At 43.4% G+C, this 20,364-nt stretch overlaps 1 long non-coding RNA gene across 2 annotated transcripts; it reads left to right on the forward strand.

Moving 5' to 3' along the window:
• Window positions 1-76: 76 nt before the first annotated feature.
• LOC128113605 (uncharacterized) lies at window positions 77-19,993 on the forward strand. Of its 2 annotated transcripts, XR_008219559.1 has the most exons (5): window positions 77-2,035; window positions 13,693-13,806; window positions 15,692-15,807; window positions 16,719-16,870; window positions 17,449-19,993. It is a non-coding gene; the product is annotated as an uncharacterized LOC128113605 (long non-coding RNA). The 2 variants fall into 2 exon arrangements; XR_008219560.1 differs by lacking the exon at window positions 15,692-15,807.
• Window positions 19,994-20,364: the final 371 nt, after the last annotated feature.

Raw genomic sequence — 20,364 nt, forward strand, 5'->3', positions numbered from 1 at the left:
TCGCCTGCTCTGGGGGGGCTGCGCGCGCCGGCCGGAAGTGTCGCCCTGGCAACGCGGCGGCTCCCGCGGGACCCGGCGGCCTGGGCCTCCGGGCCTGGTCGCGGCGGCTGTTGCTAAGCTTTCCGGGGTCTTCAGAGATGTGTCCCCGGCTGCTGCGGGCCGAGCGGCGGAGGTTGTGTCCCCCGCCCCACCCCCAACTCCATCACCACTTCTCTGCGCTTCGGTCGTCGTGGGAAGCCCGGCTCTTTCTGGTCAGCTCGGAAAACGGAGGAGGAATCAGGAGGCCAGGGCTGCAGTGGGGAAAGGGCAATAACGTCTGGACAGTATAAACTGTAGCTTGATTAATACAAGCTGCTGCCCCGCTTAACCTGTTTTTAAAACTGGCCTGCACCCTGATTGTGAGAACTCTTGGAAATTTCCACACCAAGTGTGGAGGTGCCGAGTGAAATGAAATGAGTAAATGAAAGTCTCCGCGGTCATTGTGTATAACATGCAATCGACTCACTAGCTGGCCTTAATATTTATACTGTTAGACAGAGTCACTTGCGGTCCACAGACGGTTCACACAGAACTTGCACCTTAATATGGCACAACAGTACTCAACCAGAGCAGCTATATCCAAAGTGCATGGTTCTGGAGTCCATCCCTGTGGGCCCAAATATCAAAACATACACTGTTATTAAGACTGCGTTGCCCTTTTCACATTAACATTTGTACTGATGGTCTAAGAGCAATAGTAGGCTGAGGGTGTAGTTATGTTGGTAAATGTTCACCTTGTGTACTTGAAAGCCCAGTGTTGATTCTATAAACCTGAAACTGCCATAAACCTGTGATGTCAGCACTGGGGAGGCGAAGGCAGGATGATCAGAAATTCAAGGTCATCCATGACTACAAAGCAAGTTAAGGCTAGACTGGGTGGGCTACATGAGATTCTGCCAATAAATGCATGGATGGATGGGTGGATGGATGGATGTAAAAGGGCTGATACCTGATCAGGAAGCAAGGCAGTGTTTCTAAACTCTGAGGTCTGTATTTTATATTCTGCACCTCTATCCACTCACACGACATTGATTGTAAATTTAAAGTAAGTTCCTTGTAAAGGAATGCAACATTGATTTTTGTGAAATACACCAACTACCGGCCTTGAATTCGTAGAGATACACCTGTCTCCCAAGTCCTTGGGATTAAAGGTGTGTGCCACCGTGGACCTGGCCACATAATTTTTTTTTTTTAATTATCAATATAAAACAAAGAAGAGCAAGAACTTCTGTACAGGTAAAGCATTTGTCTCCAGCAAAACACACTGTATTATTGTTGGAGATTTCAAACGAAATACAAGGTTTACTGGACTTGCATATTCCACCTTGAACTTGCAGTTTGCCGGTATTTAAACTCACCAAAACTTGTTTTCTGACTCAGCACATGTCATGAAGAATGCTCTTTGTGACTTGAAAAGAATGTGTCTTCTGCAGTCAGAGTGTTAGGTCACTATCCCAGTTCGCCCTTCCAATGCTGTTGCAAACACCGTGACCTGAAGCAGCTTAGAGAGGAATGGTTTACTTGACGTCTGGATCACAGTCCATCACTGAAGCAACTCAGAGCCGGAGGTCAAGCAGGAGCAGACAGGAACCATGGGAACTCCGGCTTGTTCACAGGCTCATGGTTCAGTTACCTCTCTTACACATCCCAAGCCCACCTGCCCAGGGATGGTACTGCCCGCAGTGGACTGAGCCCTCCCTTATCAATTCGCAATAAAGAAAATACCCACAAATATGCCCATAGTTTCAATCTGGTTGAAGTAATTCCTTAATTAAGGCTCCCTCTTCCCAGGTGTGTCATATTGAAAACCAAAATTAGCCCTCCGGTCACTTAGGTCAAGCTGGTTGATAATATTGCTCAAGACTTGTTTCCTTGTGGGGGATGCTCTATAGGACCCTAGACTAAAGACACTGCCCATGCTGTTAAAGCATGGTGGAATGTAACCATGTGCACTGGAGCTTCTGAAGAAACTGTACATTACACAAGGAGTGCCCCCGTAAGTAGAAGCCCACCAGATTTTGGGGGGGGGGGGGGGTAGGGGATGGGATTCTCTAGCACCCTCTGTTGACAGTGTTTAATATTGCACCACCAGACATTCATTTGCAGTGCTGAAAATCAAGGGTAAATTTGGGAAAGCAACTAAATTTGTCTCCTTTACAGTATGTGACCATTAATGTCTCTCTGTAGTTGTTTAAAATTCTTACGTTGGGGGCTGGAGAGATGGCTCAGTGGTTAAGAGCACTGGCTGCTTTTCCAGAGGTCCTGGGTTCAAGTTCCAGCACCCACATGGCAGCTCACAACTGTCTATAACTCCTGTTCCAGGGGATCCGACACGCTCACACAGACATATATGCAGGCAAAACACCAATGTACATAAAATACAAATAAGTAAATTATTTAAAAAAATTCTTATGTTGGGTGCTGGAGAGGTGGCTTAGCAGTTAAGCACTGCTCTTTCAGAAGACCTGAGTTAGATACCCGGCACCCATGTCAAGAGGCTCATAACCTCCTGTAACTCCAGCTGCATTGCCCATGGATGGATGGGACACTGAGAAGCCTAGCAGCTTTCAAGTCTGCCCCAAGGGTAACTGGTTTTAAGGTTTGCCTGCATGCATGGCTGTAACATATGCATGCCTGGTGTCCTCAGAGGCCAGAGTTGCATTCAATCCCCAGCACAACAACCACCAAAATAAAAACATAAGCCAATAACCAAGTGCTTTGTTGTTCCTGCTGCTGTGACAAAATACTCTTGACAAATAAACTGGAAGGAAGGAAGGAAGGAAGGAAGGAAGGAAGGAAGGAAGGAAGGAAGGAAGGAAGGATTTATTTCAGGTCACGTTTCCAGATTACAGTCCATGGTCATGGGGACTTCACACCAGTAGATATGTGAGCAGCTGGTCTCCTTACACTTGCAATCCAGAAGCAGAGAGAGATGAGTTCCTGTGCTCACTTTCTCCTCTTTATACAGTCCAGGATCCCAGCCCAGGGAATGCTGCCACCCACAGTAGGCATGTCTTTCCAAGGAGTTAACCTAGGCATGGGAGTCCTCCACAGGCATGCCCAGAGGTCTGTGTCCCGGGTCATTCCATATCTCATACATTGAAATTAGTCATCACACAGAGGATACCTAGTTTTAAAACATTTCAGTTTAATTCAGGTGTATTGTTTATTCAAAAAGCAAAGGAGGAAAAACAACATAATTTAAAAAGTATAGGAATTAAGAATACTGGGAGTCACCCCTCCCCAAGTGCTTGGGATTGAACTCAGGACCTCTCTCATGTTAAGCTAGTGCTCTACCACTGAGCCACACCCCAAAAATGATTTTTAATTTACAATAAGGACCTTAACTATATTATGTGATTTCCTTAAAAACCTCACTGTTTTTGCTGGTATAGGGAAAATGAGTTGATGGTGGGTATATCAATCACAATCCAAGGCAGTACCCATGACCAGGAGTAGGTACCCAACACTAAAAGGATTCTGTGCCTTTGTGTGTGCACTTTTTTGCATTATTGTTTGTTTTGATTTTTGTTTTTTACCTGAGAGAGAAGAAAAAGCATGAAGTTGGGTGAGTAGGGAAGTAGGGAGGATCTGGGGAAGGAATAGAATATGATCAAAATATAATTGTGTGAAAAAATTAATTATCAAGTAAAATCCAAGCTTCTTATATATACATACATTGAATTAGGCAAAACACGTGATAGCTTTGGTGAGGGAATCTCTGTATCAAGTGAGGTGAGTCTTGCAGGTACCTGAGCAGGTCTTTTTCTCTGCCTGTCTGTGTGTATTTGTTGTGTATTGCTTTTAAAAATGTTTTACTATTATTTTATGTGTGTATAGGTGTCTTGCCTGCATGGATGTTTGTGCACCACATGTGTGCCCCATGCCCCCCCCCAAGGGGGTGGGGTGTTGGAGTGGTGGAGAAAAGGCCATTGAATCTCTGGGAACTGGAGTTACAGATGTTTGCCAGCTGTCATGAGGGTTCTGGAAACTGAACACTACTCCTCTGCAAGAGCAGCCCTTGCTCTTAGCCACCCAGCATCTCTCTAGTCCTGTTTTGCTTTTTGAAGTGGAAACTGGCTAGTTTCAAAACTCTAGACCCTCTCCTTCAACCTACTCAGTACTGAGACTCAGTGCTGGGACTCAGTGCTGGAACTTTTTAACGGGACTCACTACTGGGACTCTACCACTAGGACCCAGTGCTGGGACTCAGCACTGGGACTCCATGCAAGCACTACCACCCTTGCTAGTAACTTGGTTTTGAATTATAGAATATGAATTTAAAAAATAATTGGCAAAATAAATTCCATGTGCTCGTTTCCCTTTGTAATATAAGGAAATAGAAACTATCCAACAATTCAGAATTAAGGTCCTCTGCCTTTAAAGGTAAGAATATACTTGAAGGAAACTGGGCGTGGTGGCACACACCTTTAGTCCCAGCACTTGGGAGGCAGAAGCAGGCAGATCTCTGTGAGTTCGAGGCTAGCCTGGTCTACAAAGTGAGTTCCAGAACAGCCAGGGCTGTTACACAGAGAAACCCTGTCTCAAAAGCAAAATAAAAAGGTAATATATCCTTAATATTCAGAAAATATACAGAAGCATAAAACAATTCATTTACTATCAGTCATTCAGAAGACCACTAACTGTATGGTGTGCATACAGCATATGTTTTGTATAAATGTATACATTTTTTTTTCAAAATGACACTATGCCAGCCCCTAGGTTGAGTTTTATATTTCTTCAATTCTGTTTTTCTTGCTTTTTCCATATTTTCCTAAAGTATATCCTTAAGTGTCTTTCTAAAAGGATTTATGTGACTAAAAGTCCTGAGTCTGTATATCCCAAAATGGTCACTGTTGTGGAATATTTGTACACTGTGTGAAAATGTATTTGCTGTGATTGGTGTAATAAAAAGCTGACTGGCCAATAGCTAGGCAGGAGGTATAGGTGGGATTTCTGGACAGAGAGAGAAAGGAAGAGGAGGAGGATCAAGGCACATAGGATAAGCCAGGAGACACTGAGAGGAAACAGGAGGTGCAAGATGGAAGAGGGGAACACCACATAACAGAACATCGATTAATATAAATGGGTTAATTTAAGTTATAAGAGCTACTTAGGAACAAGCCTAAGCTATAGGCCAAGCTTCCATAATTGATAAGAAGTCTCCATGTTGTTTTTTGTGAGCTGGTGGCCCAAAGAAAAATCCATCTACATGTCACCTGGGTAGCAATAGGAAACATGCAAAGGGATTTGTCCTCTAGAACTCAACATTACTAACAGTTAAAACCTCCAAGGGGCTGCCTCAGCTGGTGAAATACCTGCTGTACCAGTATGAGATCTCAGTTCGTATCTCCAATGCCCATGTAAAAAGCCAGGCTTGGGGCCAGTGAGATGGCTCAGAAGACGAAAATGCTCTTGCTGTTTGAGCCTGATGAATTGTCTTCAATCCCCAGAAACCATATGAAAGGGAAAAACCTACTCCTGGAAGCAATCGAGGGGTCAGTTCCAGGGTCCAGTTCCTGAGTTCCAGGGTCAGTGAGAAACCCTGTCTCAAAAATAAGGTGAAGAGTAATTGGGAAAAACACCCAGCTTTGACCTCTGACTTTCACACAGATGTACATATGTATACACACATCCACATACTCATGCATGCACTTACACAGATAAAATAAAAATATCAGTCATATATCCATCCATAGTATCAGTATTTTTTCTTCTCTACGAGTCTTTAAATTTCACTAGAAAAACCAGCTCGTCTCTTTTTTTCCTTCCTTTCTCCTTCCTCCCACTCCCTCCTCCTCATTCACCTCTCTCCTCTCTCTCCTCTCTCTCTCTCTCTCTCTCTCTCTCTCTCTCTCTCTCTCTCTCTCTCTTTCCTCCCTCACTCTCTTGCTGTCTCTCATTTTGGGATGGGAAGAAGGAAAGAAAAGATTTTTAAGTACAATTTATTTAATAATTTACTATTCATAGAATATCTCAGGTTTCACGTTTCTTCTTGACCCAGTATAACTAAGTTGGGGGAGCAACCACTCAGGAGATAGCCAAGGAGAAAGCACTTGAAATGCAAGCATGAGGTCCTGATTTAAAATCACCAGAACCTGTGTTTAAAAAGCCAGGCAGGTGTGTGCATGCTTGCAACCCTGGTGCTATGCAGATTTGGAGATAAGAGGATCACTGGACTTAGCTGACAACCTAGCTCCAGGTTTAGTGAGAAATTTTATCTTAAGGGAATGAGGTGGAAAGTGATAAAGCAGGACACCTGATGTCCTCCTCTGGACCGCGCGCACACACACACACACACACACACACACACACACACACACACACACACACACACATCTGTGTGTTTGTATGAGAATGCCTCCATATACTTAGTCCCTAGCTGATGGGACAGTATAGGAAGGGTTAGGAGATGTGTCCTTGTTGGAGAAGACTGGTCACTGGCGGTGGGCTTTGAGGTTTCAAAAGCCCACACCATTCTCACCTAACATCCCCGTCCCCACCTTGTGCTTGTGGATCAAGATGTGAGCTCGCAGCACTCGGGAGGCAGAGCCAGGCGGATCTCTGTGAGTTCGAGGCCAGCCTGGGCTACCAAGTGAGTTCCAGGAAAAGGCGCAAAGCTACACAGAAAAACCCTGTCTCGAAAAACAAAACAAACAAACAAAAAAAAGATGTGAGCTCGCAGCTATGGCTCTAGTGTCCTGCCTGCCTGCCTGCTGCCATGCTTCTCAATCGTTGTGATCATGGACTAACCCTCTGTGACTGTGAGCCCCAAATTAAATGCTTGCTTTTGTGAGTTGCCTTGGTCATAGTGTTTTATCACAGCAATAAAAAAGTAGCAAAGACAGAAGTGCATGTATTTGCATGTGTGTGCATATGTGTTTCAAGAATTTAAAGTCGGGCGGTGGTGGCGCACGCCTTTAATCCCAGCACTCGGGAGGCAGAGCCAGGCTGATCTCTGTGAGTTCGAGGCCAGCCTGGGCTACCAAGTGAGTTCCAGGACAGGCACAAAGCTACACAGAGAAACCCTGCCTCGAAAAACCAAAAAAAAAAAAAAAAAAAAGAATTTGAATAAGCTTTTATACACACACACACACATTTTTAATTAAAATATAATTACATCACTTTCCCTCCTCCCTCTTCTCCTTCTAACCTTTCCCTCCAACTCCTTCATGGCCCTCACTCTCAAGGTGATATCCTCCTTTTCTAATTTTTTTTGTTTGTTTGTTTTGTTTTTCGAGACAGGGTTTCTCTGTGTAGCTTTGCACCTTTCCTGGAACTCACTTGGTAGTCCAGGCTGGCCTCGAACTCACAGAGATCCACCTGGCTCTGCCTCCCGAGTGCTGGGATTAAAGGCATGCGCCACCACCGCCCGACCTTTTTAAAAAAATTTTTTTCCCGGAGCTGAGGACTGAACCCAGGGCCTTGCGCTTGCTGGGCAAGCACTCTACCACTGAGCTAAATCCCCAACCCCCTAATTTTTTTTTGAGATAGTTTCTTTACACTGTCCTGGCTGTCCTGCAACTCACTGTGTAGCCCAGGCTAGCCTCTAACTCACAGAGACCCTCCTGCCACTTCCTCCTGAGTGCTGGGATTAAAGGCGTGACCACCATGCCTGGCTTTTTCTTCGATTATCATTGTTACATATCTTGTTACATATACATACATATCTAGGTATGTATATATATGCATAAATCTATAAGTACAACCTGTTAAGTTTGTTCTTGTTGTTTGTATGTATATGGTTTTAGGGCCCGCCATTTTGTATTGGATGACCAATAAGGGGTTTATCCCTGGTCATAAGTTGCCTATAGTTCTTAGTCAAAGGGTAGAACCCCATGACATTTTCCCCCTTCTGTGTTACCTTATCTATTGATATTAGCTTTGTTCTGGCCTTGTTTATGCAGCCATTTCTTTTTTTTTTTTATCTAATGCTGAATGCCATTTATTGAAGGAGGGAGGAGGTCTTAAATACAGGCTTACAGCACAATGGGAGGGCCCCAGAGGGCAGAAGTTTGCTACCGATGTTTTACAATCTTGCATCTAAGCTGTTAACACCTATTATGCAGGATACACAGACAAGGATCTTCCCTTAAGCATTCAGGAGGGTGGAACCCAGCAGGGAATTAGCATAGGGAGGATATCAAGGTCAAGGTCAGCAAGCAAGGCAACAGTTACCCAAAATGGGGGCCAGGGCCCTACAAGTCACCTTTTACTAAAAAATGAGCTTCTGACTTAGGTTGTGTGGGATGTCAGCAGGTCACCTTACCCGTCATGGAGACGCCTGCCCAGGCCACACAGGTGCTCTGTCTTAGGTTGGTGAGTGCCCCCCAGGTATTACCCGTCTCTGAATACTCATTATCATACAGGCTCAATCGTGTTTGAGCTGCAGAGTTAACTGCTGCCAAAGATCTCAAAGTGGCTCTAGGCTTGCAATCTGTGTGTTCGACACAGAAAAGACCAACAGAAGTCCTATCCCACCCATAGCCAGTAGGCTAAAGGCAACGGAGCCATTCCGTTCCTTAACGAGCCTTACTGCAAATTAGAGTCCTTGTAAGATGGTATCCCAAAAGCAAATGGAACTTGAGTTTATAAATTTATAATTTTCAAAGCCAATCAAAATGTATATAACTATTGAATTAAATTTATCATGCCCAATAGAATGAAAGATTAACTAACTGTGGTAGCTACTTTTGCTGCCAGGGTCTCCACTGTGCTAGTTGTAGTAAGCAATTATGAAATGGTAATCCCAGAAACAGTAGCAGTGGTGGCCGCCACTGCTATAACAGCAACAACTGCAGCAGCAATGTCAAATTCTCTTCTGGAGCGTGTGGGCATCCACTGGCGTGGATACAACTCCAGGAACACAAACTGCCAAGGCCCATTTTTCTTGATCTCAGCACGACTTAAGCTGTCAGCTCTGCAAAAGAACAACTAAGAACAATAAAGAAAAAACAGGCAGCTCATAAGAAGCATAACTAATGGTCTTATAATGGCTACATTCAGGGTCATAAATTTTAAGGTATCTTCAAAGGGGGGCTAAATGAATTTCAGGAGGCCAATAAATGTTGCACAGAGCCACTCCTGAAAAGTAGGTACTACACCAGCTTGAAGAGGATTGTGAAAATGAAAGGGCTTAGCTGGCATGCTATTGTTAACAAATGGAGGTCAGTGACCTTCAGGGTTATCCTTAATCTCCAAGGTGTCTGGGTGACACGTTCTCAAACATACTTGAAAAAGCAGTTACCATACATTACCTCCTGGAGAATCCAACCGCATGGCTGCAGTTCCTAGGCTTACATTAATGCTTGCCAAAGCTGGCCATATTGGGCTCTCAATCCCCATTAGCATCAGAAGGGGAGAGTTTTTCATGAAGGCCCAATAGGTCTCTGCCATGTTGGGCTTCAGCAGCAGCCACAGGGCACACACAGCACTCAGGAATCCAAAGAGGAACCTCATTGTCCTGAGGAAAGACATAAACAGAACCCCCGGGCCCATACCAGATTGGGTCTCCTCTAAGTGCCAGTAGAAAGATCCTTCCATCACTCCAGAGGGTGATTTGCAACAGGAGCCCTCCAGTGCTTATCTATGCAGCCATTTCTAGGAGAGACTTTTAACAGCAGTCTTCCTGGTATTTTAGCTCTTACAACCTTTCTGTTCCCCCTTTTGCAATGTTCACTGAGCCATAGATGCAAGAAATATGATGTAGATGCATCCATTGGGGCTTGGTTCCCATGACCTCTGCATTATGGCCAGTTATGATTTTCCCTGATGGTCTCATTTCCTTTAATGAGAAGCTTCTCTGAAGTGGGATGGTAGTTACAATTATCTGTGGGTCTAAGGATAAGGTTTAGAACATACTTAGGAGTTATGCTGGTCTAGCAATGTGGCAATAGTAGATTCTTTCTAAGATCCATGACCTCACTAGCCCCAGGAAGTTGACTGTATTTCTAGTACCAGGCTTGAGTTTCCTCCTGTTGAGTGGGCCTTGAGTCCATTTAGACAGCAGCTGGTTACCACAAACACATGAGTCCCTCTATTGTACCTTTATGGATATCTTGCTTTGCTTGTCATTGTTGTAGTTCATAGGTGTCACAGCTGGGTAGAACTATTAATTGCTTCCCTCCCTTTGCATCTTGCATAGTCTTTTCTGGTGCCATGGAAGTTAGACTGAGAAAAGGAGGCTTTCTGATTAGGTCAGGGTTGAACCATTCAAGTCCTGTTTCCTAAGTGTGTGGTATTTGCAGCAATAGGGGCTTACCTTCAACCTCTGAGAAGCAACTAAGGGTAACAACAATAGTCTATATTGTTTTGGGAGTGACTTGGCCTACCCTGACCAGCCATTCAAAAGGAGGGTTCTCTTGCTTGGTACTGGGATTTTTAGTCTACGGTTCTTGTATGGAACATTGTCAGACCAAGTATCATAAATTTATATTTTATGATATATAAAATATCATATTTTATATGATATTTAAGAGAGAGAGAGAGAGATTGTGTGTGTATACATACACATGTATTGTGAATAATTTTATAAAATGATTTCTTGAGGGGCTGGAGAGATGGTTCAGAGGTTAAGAACACTGGCTGTTCTTCCAGAGGTCCTGAGTTCAATTCCCAGCACCCACATGGTGACTCACAACCATCTGTAATGAGATCTGGCTCCCTCTTCTGACCTGCAGGGATACATGCAAATAGAACACTGAATACATAATAAATAAATAAATTTTAAAAAATGATTTCTTGAGACTTTATCAAACAACTTTGACATTATTTGTCCATCCTTCATCCTTCTCCTTCTGTATTGACTGCACCCCACTTCCTAGTTAGAGTCCCCTCTCCATTTTTCCATGTCCTGCTTCAGTTCTCCTGTACCCTACTATTCCCTTTGTATGGCCCTAACCTCATGTTCCCTTTATATTTTCCTGGTTTCTGTGGTTACTCCTGGTTCTATACTCACATCTGAAGATGAAGAACTAGGAATAACAGATGAGAAAGAACACGTGACATTTCTCCTTCTGGGTCTGTGTTACATCACTCAACATAGTCTTTTCTAGTTTCAATCAATTACTTGCAAATTTCATGATTTCATTTTTCTTGACAGCTGAATAGTATTCCATAATGTATATGTACCATATTTTCATTATTCATTCATCTGTTGAAGGACATTTAGATAGTTTCCATTTCCTGGATATTGTAAATAGGGCCACAATTAACATTGCTGGGCAGGTATTTGTGGAGCAGAATGTGGAATCCTTTGGGCGTATGCCAAGGAGTAATATAGTGCTATTTAGGGTTTTGAGAATTCTCCATACTGATTTCCAGAGTGGCTCCACCACATTTACATTCCCACTAACAGTGAATGAGGGGTCCCCTTTTCCTAGAACCTTACCAGCATTTATTGTCATTGTTTTGTTAATCTTAGCTGTTCTGAGTAGGGTAAGATGAAATCTAAAAGTTGTTTTAATTTGCATTTCCCTAATTACTTACTAAGGATGAACACTTTTTGAGGTATTTCTTAGCCATTTTTTATTTCTTCTTTTGAGAACTCTCAGTTTAGATACCCAGTCTATTTTTTTTTTTACAGTGGATCTTTTGTTTTCTTGATTTTTTTTTGTTGACATTCTTTGTATATTCTGGGTATTAATCATCTGCCAGATGTATAGCTGGCAAAGACTTCCCCCTTTCTGTGGGTTTCTTATCCATTAGATGGACTGTTTCCTTAGATGTACAAAGCCTTTGAGTTTTGTGAGGTCCCATTTGTCAATTGTTGGTCTTAATTCTTGGGCAAATGGAGTCCTGTTCAGAAAGTCCGTTCTCACACCTGTATCGTGTAGAGTTCCTGCCTATGTTTTCTTCTAGCAGTTTTAGCATTTCATGTTTCACATAGAGGTCTTTGGTCCACTCGGAGCTAACGTTTGTACAAGGGGATGGATGCAGGGCTGCTTTCACCCTTCTGCATATGGACATGCAGTTTGCACAGTACCATTTGTGGGAGATGCTGTCTTTTCTCCCATGTATTTCTTTCCTTTTGTCAAATATCAAATGATAAAAGATAATGCAGAAAGTAGAGCTGGAGGGAACATACCTCAATATGATAAAGGCTATATATGACAAGCTCATCGCCAACGTTTTCCTAAATGGAAAAGAACTCAAAGCAATCCCCCTAATCCCGGGAATAAAACAGGGCTGCCCACCATCCACACTCCTTGTCAGCATAGTGCTGGAAGCCCTAGCTGGGACAGTAAGTCAGAGAAAGAAATTAAAACACAAATAGGAAAAGCAGTCAAAGCACGCCTATTTGTAGATAATAGGCTGCTACACATAAGAAATCCCAAAAAGCTCACTAGCAAACTTCTTGGGAAAAAAAATCACCAATCCTAGCAAAGGGGCAGGGTACAAAATCAGTTTCCAAAAATCAGTAGCCTTTCTTTACACCAACAACAAATACAGTGAGAAAGAGATCATGGGCACACTCTCATTTACAATAGCATCTAAGACAATAAAATTTCTTAGAATAAACTAACCAAGGAGGTGAAAGACATCTACAATGAAAACTTCAAATTTCTGAAGAAATTAAGATAAAAAAATGAAAAGACATCTGTGTTCATGGGTTGGTGGAATTAATACCATGAAAATGACCATTTTACCTAAAGCAATTTATGGATCCAATGCAATCCCAATTAAAACACATACAATATTTTTCACAGAAATAAAAATATTCTAAAATTCATATGAGACCAGAAAAGAGCACAGATTGCCAGAGCAATCCTGAGCAAAAAGAATGATACTGGCAGTGTTGCTATTCCAGACGTCAAGATCTACTACAGAGCTATAGTAATAAAAACAATATCTTGCTGGCGTAAAAGCAGGCATGAGGATCAGTTAAATAAAATAGAAGACTCAGACATGAGTATTTGAACAAGCTTTTTGTTAACCTGAAGTTTTTCAATACCATTTTATGCCACTTTATTCTTATTGTTTTGTTTTTCAAGACAGGGTTTCTCTGTGTGGCCCTGGCTGTCCTGGAACTCGCTCTGTAGACCAGGCTGGCCTTGAACTCACAGAGATCTGCCGGCCTAAAGGCATGTGCCACCACTGCCTGGCTCATTTTACTTTCTTTTGCTTTTGAGATAGGATCGCTCTATGTAATCCAAGTTGGCGTCAAACTGAAATCTCCCTGGTTGTAGCCCTGCCAGGATTACAGGTCTGCACCAAGGACAGCCCTGTGTGATTTCTCTCTTTGCAAGATCTATAATCGTGTCCCGTTCTGCATTTCTCACCAGACCTTCTTTCTTGTTTTTGGTCATGAGCCTAGACTTTAATGGCTGAGCCATCTCTCCAGCCCCACATCTTCTCTCTTTATTCCACAATTTCACAAAGAATGTCAGCAATCTCATTTGATTTTTGAAATGTATTTTTTTTCTGCTTTGTGGTTTTTCTGACTTGAATTTCCTTTATTCTTTTATCTTATCTTATTTCTTTTATGTTATTCCTGTAACATCCTCCCAGAACAACAAATCCATATATTTCATGTCCAAGGCTACCTTATATCCCTTACATTCAATAACTCCTCAAAGGAGTTACTTTTTAATGATTTGTTTTATTATTTGTTTTTGTGGATGTCTGTGTGCACGTATGTGCACTTACATGCAGATGCACGTGGAGACCAGAAGGGAATATTGGATCCCCTAGAGTTGAAGTTACAGGTGGTTGGTGAGCAGCCTGCCATGGATGCCAGAAACCAAATTCCATTTCTCCGCAAGAGAAGTAAGTGCTCTTAACCATTGAGCAAGCTCTTTTTCTTTTCTTTCCTCCCCCTTCCCTTCCCTTCCCTTCCCTTCCCTTCCCTTCCCTTCCCTTCCCTTCCCTTCCCTTCCCTTCCCTTCCCTTCCCTTCCCTTCCCTTCCCTTCCCTTCCCTTCCCTTCCCTTCCCTTCCCTTCCCTTCCCTTCCCTTCCCTTCCCTTCCCTTCCCTTCCCTTCCCTTCCCTTCCCTTCCCTTCCCTTCCCTTCCCTTCCCTTCCCTTCCCTTCCCTTCCCTTCCCTTCCCCTTCCTCCACCCTCCCCCTCCCCTCCCCTCCCCTCCCCCTCCCCTCCTTTCTGCCTCCCAAGTGCTGGGATTAAAGGCGTGCACCACCACCACCACCACCACCACCACCACCACCACCACCACCACTCAGCTAGAATTATTTCATAAGGAATCATAGTTGTTACCCAGGGTCATCTTGTCCACCTGGCAGAGTTATGCTTCTCCAGAAGAGAAACCGGGCTTTATTTCAGGTCAGTCCTTAAGGACGTTTGTCCCTCTGCGTCCCTCTGCCCTACCTCCCTTGAACTGCCTGTTGGAGGCATGTTCTTTCTTTCATCTTTTTTTTTTTTTCAGAGCTGAGGACAGAACCTAGGGCCTTGTGCTTGCTAGGCAAGCACTCTACCACTGAGCTAAATCCCTAACCCCCCACTGAGCAAGCTCTACAGCCTCCAGTGACCATCATTTTTACTAGATTATCATTTTAAACATTCATGTAAATGAAGTTGTACTCTTACACACAGCATATATATGTATATATGGAGGGGCAAGGAGATGGCTCCATGGGTAAAAACACGCGCTGTTCAATCCTGATGACCTGAATTTGGCCTCTGGAACCACACAAAGGTGGAAAGGGAAAACTGAATCTATAAAGTTGCTCTCTTACTTACACACATGCACCATGGCACACGTGTGCCCCTCCCCCGCACATCACACACACACACACACACACACACACACACACACACACACACACTAATAATAAATTAGTATTTTTTTAAAATACTGAAACTTTGGTTGTATTGTATAATATCCAGTCTCAATATTTAAGAACATTGATGACAAGATGTCATATGTGGACATGTTTTTATTTTTCTTGACTAAGTCCCTAGAAGCAGTATTCCTGATTCATATGACTAATTAAAAATATCATTATAACTAGGGGTATAGATCAGTGGTAGAATCCCCAGCTAGTTTGTACCAGGCCTTTGCTTCAATCCCTAATAGTGGGGGGCGGGTATGGGGAGAAAAGAGAAAAGAGGATGTGGGAGGGAAAGGGGTCAGATGTGGAAGGTGGAGGTGAAGATGCCCCGTGTGTCCGTATCTTTCCGATGCTGCTGTTAACAGCATGACTGTGGAGTCACAGGACTTTTTGTGTATGCAGCTGCGTGAACGCTCTTAAGTACTGAGTTTCCCGGTTGCTAGGCAATAGGGCACAGAGCACCCGCTGTTATAAGTGGAGATGTAGCAGATGCAGATACTCCACAAATACTGTGGCAGCAGATTCCAACCCCTGGTTATAATTACAGCGTACATATATGTAATACAAGCATATATGTGTGTATCGAAGCATACGCATATGTAAATAACCTGTTTATAACAGTGCCCATGGCAGCTCTAATACTGACTCACAGCTAAGACAGTGTAATTCCTGAACCATAACCTACAGGAGCAACCTCCAGATCCAACAGCTCACTACCAATTGTGACAGAAAGAAAATTTCCTTAAGCAGGCTAATTTTCTAAAAATAATGTTCTGAAAACCATTCCAATAGATGTATCTTGGTACCTGATACATCTAATCTTACACCAGTTTTTGAATTCTTTTAAATTTTATTTTCCACGTAGGGGTGTTTTGTTTGCATGTATGTCTATGCACCAGATGCATGCCTGGTACCTTTGGAAGCCAGAAGAGAGTATCAGATCCCCTGGGACAGGAATTACAGATAGTTGGGAGCTGACAGGTAAGTTCTGGGGCTTGAGCCTGGGGCCTATGGGGGAGCAGCCAGTGATATTAACCACTGAGCCGTTTCTCCAGCCCCCTTACACTGATTTTATAAGCACCAGTGTCTTCAAGGTGAACTCTTTTGAAAACTTTAGTAATGTCTTTGTTTTGTGTTGCTATAACTTACGCACTGAACACAGTTGACTTTATAGAGAAAGGAGGTTTATTTAGCTCATGATTTTGGAAGATCAAGAACATGGTACCAGCTCAGCTCTGCTGAAGGCCTCATGCTGGTGGCATCAGAGCTGGAACTTGTGTCAAATGATAAGACAGAAATCAAGCTGAGGCCACGAATTTACCTTATACCAGCCCAATCTCATGTGACTTAATCCATTTCTCAGAACTAGCATTAGTTCCTTTGGAGAAGTGCATGCCTATGACTTAATTAGTCTTAATTAGGACGTCTACCACCTCAACATTACCACAGTGGGGATCTTCTAGAACTTTAACTTTTTGGGGACACCCGTCACCCTTATCCAAATCATGGCAAGTAGTTCCTGATATCTGATACACATATACTGAATATAAAACAGAAGTACAGATACCTAAAAGCAACAGCTCACTACAGAAAACAAAGCCCGAGGTCTTTGCCCAGATCAAGGCTGAATTCAGAGCAAGAAGCAAGCAGTACTCTACTGCTCTGTTCTTTATGGACATGTGAGCTTCAAAAACCTTTGAAGATATAACTTAGAGTGTTTAATGTCATTCATTTTCCCCTTATTGTTGGTTATTTTACTCTCTTTCTTTAAAAATGCTGCCATATATCTTGTGCTTGTCAACAACTTACATTAAGGAAGGACTGGTATTGGGTGTGATTTTAACCTATTGTATAAATGGTCCTATTTCTCCAATGGTCTCTTCCCATACTAGAAAGTCTTCTTAGAGTTCTTCACGTGCAGAAGGTATCTTCCTGGAAGGCCACCAATGTTGAAAAGGCAGTGAACCAACAGTCAGACTAAATGCCAGAAAGAGAAACCGCTTTGTTCCTGAAATAAATACATGGCTGCTGTTGGCACATATGGGTAAGATCAATTAGTCATGTACAGATCTTAGTTCATTTAAGTCATAATGAGGTAATCTGATAGTGTGTTGTTGCCATGGCAATCGTGCTCCGTGCTGCAGGTCCAAATATTTGGTGTATGTGCATGGCTGAGGAACCAATGGAGTGAAGCTGCCATCTGTGAAATTGTAACTGAGTGCCTCCGAGTCAGAATCCCGTCGAGGTGGGGAAATGTTTCTTACTGGCCAGATGCATCAGGACACTGAATCCCAAGGGAATCTCACTTCTGGAGCTAAGTGCCTGATTGGAGCAGCTGGCCAGAACTTGTTACATAGGCAATGCCAGATGGGTGACTCTACACCTATGAAATAATACGGGAAAGATGAAGCTCCGAATCCATAAAATTGTGTTGGGTTTTGTCAGATGATTTTTTCCTAGATCAAGCATGATAGTACTCCAGAACGCAAGGGTGGTTCATGATTATTATCCTTTTACTATGCTTCTGGGTTCAATTTGCTTGTGGTTTTGTTGGAGCTTTTCACATCTGTGTTAATAATGATACTGATCAATAGTTTTCTTATAATGCCTTTGTCTTTTTAGAAGAGACATTGAAGAGTTTCGACAGATGAGGAATTTCATGAAGCTACCATTCCAACAAACGTGCAAAGTATCCCCGTCACCCAAAAGACTCTGTCACACACCCATTGTAGCCAAACCCTACTCGCCTCTCCAGTCCTTGACATCCTCTCCTCAGGTTCCCACCTCTCAGGTCCGTCTTCTCTAGATGTCATGGAAATGAACCCATGTAATCCAGAGCATGTTGAGAGTGCTTACAATCTAGTATAATGCATCTGATGCTCACCTATCTTGTAGTGTATAGTGACTGTTCATTTCTTATGGCACTGTAGGTTTTATTTTTGTTTGTTTTGTGTCATTCTTGCTATGACTGAACTGTCAGGTGTTCATTGTTTTTATTAAAAAAAAAAAGTCAGCCGTATATCAAACCACGACTCCTTTGAAGGTATCTTTTTTTGTTTTTGTTTTTTTGTTTTTTCGAGACAGGGTTTCTCTTTGTAACAGTTCTGGCTGTCCTGAAACTCACTCTGTAGACAGACCAGGCTGGCCTCGAACTCACAGAGATCTGCCTGCCTCTGCCTCCCAAGCGTTGGGATTAAGGGCGAACCCAGGGCCTTGCGCCACTGAGCTAAATCCCCAACCCCTGTGAAGGTAACTTTTAAAAAAGCAAGTTTTAGGAATTTTATCCTCAGCTTCAGTTTTTCCGGTTTCGCTGTGATGAGTTTATCTATGAATTTCTTTTTTCCTCCCTCAGAATTGTTGATTTCATAAATCTGGGTATTGGAGTCACATCTTAGTCTCCAAAGCCTCAGCCTTTGAGACAAGTACTTAGTCAAATGCAGACTGAGGCACATTTTCTCTCCAGCTCTAGGTTCCTGGAAGTTGTTGATTGCTATTTCCTGTGTTTGTGTGTGGGAGGGATGGAGGGACAGAGGGATGGAGGGGACAGAGGGATGGGAGGATCATCATTTTTGATGTTTTGCATAAACTTTCCTAGTGTTTGTAATAGGCAGTTTTCAATTTTCTCATAGTCCCCAGTATTTCTAATATTGGACCCCAATTTCCCTCCTCCCTTACTGAGGGACTTCAGCTGTCACTGTGTCACAAAGGGATGTCCCACACTCCACTCTAACGGCTCTTTTCAGAAAACATTAGACATTCTCATTCTGCAGGATTGGGAGCTGTGATGGTTTTTTTCTAGAAGTTTTCACTTTTGGTTTTCCTTTTTACCTGCTCCTGATTGTGTTTACTTTGTCATTTATACCAACACCTCACAATCTGTGCTCTCAACCCAGACCTGTACCCCAAGCCAGATTTGAACACCTAGTCACCCCCTGGTCACCTCCTCTAGATATCCCACATTGTTAACACTCAAAACACACTGAAAGAGATCTCTTATCATTTCCTGGTCCCCAGGTGAAGTCTGCTGCCCTTTGCCCTTGCCAGTTCCCTAGCTGTATCTATATTCCTTCACCCTCATCTTCAGAGCACGCTACACTCCAGCCTCGGCAGGCTGCTAGCTGCTCCAGTGCGCCATGTGTCCAGCAGTGTGTGTACTACGTAGGTGTGGTGGGAAATATTGTCAACTTGACAGGATCTGTTGGACAAGGTCCATTAGACAGGCCTTTGCTCACACCTGGGAGGGGCAGTCTAGACTAAATCCCTAGGAGGGACTTTTGGGTTACACTTGCTGAAGGAGAGACTCCCGCCGACTGTGGGCGGCACATTCCAGCAGCCCAGATCTCAGGAGGATCAGCAGAACAGGCTTGTTTTTCCCTTCTTCATCTTGCTGTCCAGCCCACCTACTCTGTTGCCCCCACAATCTGCTGCCGCCCCCACTGCCAGTACCATCCTTTAATGATATTAGAAGACAGTGCCTTCCACCTTCGAAGTGCACTGAGGACCAGGGACTCCCCAGACATCCTCTAGACCTTCAGTGCCAGACTGGGCCTGCTGAGGCATCCCTGGTGATGAGCAGCTCCCAGGTACTCAATGTGAAGACAGTCACTGTTCGACCACCAAGACTGTACCCTGGGAGCCAATCTAATAAATGCCCCGTTAGTGTGTCCATCCACGCTATCGGTTTTGTTCCCCTAGAGAACCCCGACTAACACAGTGTGAGAACTGAGGCCATCCACAGCTCATTGTTCCCAACTCATTCCTGTGAGTCAGTCAGTACCCGGGACTGCTAACCGGACACAAAGAAGTCCGATATTCCTCTTCTGAAGTGGCGGCTGCCTGGGGCTGATGAATCTTCACTGGTGGTAAGAATATGGCTTTCAGGACTGAGTCATGGTGCTTCTTAGACGCTGGCTTGGTTCCTCAGGCCCCAATCTCGTCTACCACAGCGATAACTGGAGGATGATGTTCACCTTGGGCTGCTCTCCTACCACGAGGTTCCCGGCTTCTGCTCAGGAACTCTCTCCCCAAAAGCTGGCACATGAGAAATAATGCACCTCTCATATTGTCTCCTATGACGACTATGCATGAAACTGGGGAGGTTATTACTATGTTCAATGTTTTATTCTAGGGAGACAAGTTTAGAAAATAAAAAATTTTGTCTGATTGATTTAGGATGGCCAGTGTTTATTCTTGATTTATGATCATTTGCACTAAACAAAAACAGAACATTTTTCTCTATGTTTAAATTGGCCTGTACCCAACTCATCTCTTAGCCTACAAATATTTATCATTAATTATGTCTGTGCATGCTACTGCATGCTAGGGTATAACCCATGAAGACCTTTAAACATAAGTGTTTCAGTCTGACCCTGATTTTGAGGCTAAAAACTATTTGTAAAATAAATTTTCATACTCAGGCTGAGGCTCACTTCATTTTCTTTCAGTTTCCCAAGGTAGACAACTGTAAAATGGAACTTCAGTGAATAGCCTTGGGTTCTTGCCTTGCTTTCCCGGCACTGCCTCATTGGCCTCATTGGT

The sequence above is a fragment of the Peromyscus californicus genome, unplaced genomic scaffold (genome assembly GCF_007827085.1).
Source record: "Peromyscus californicus insignis strain IS unplaced genomic scaffold, ASM782708v3 Scaffold_18__1_contigs__length_77618521, whole genome shotgun sequence".
Lineage (NCBI taxonomy): Eukaryota > Metazoa > Chordata > Mammalia > Rodentia > Cricetidae > Peromyscus > Peromyscus californicus.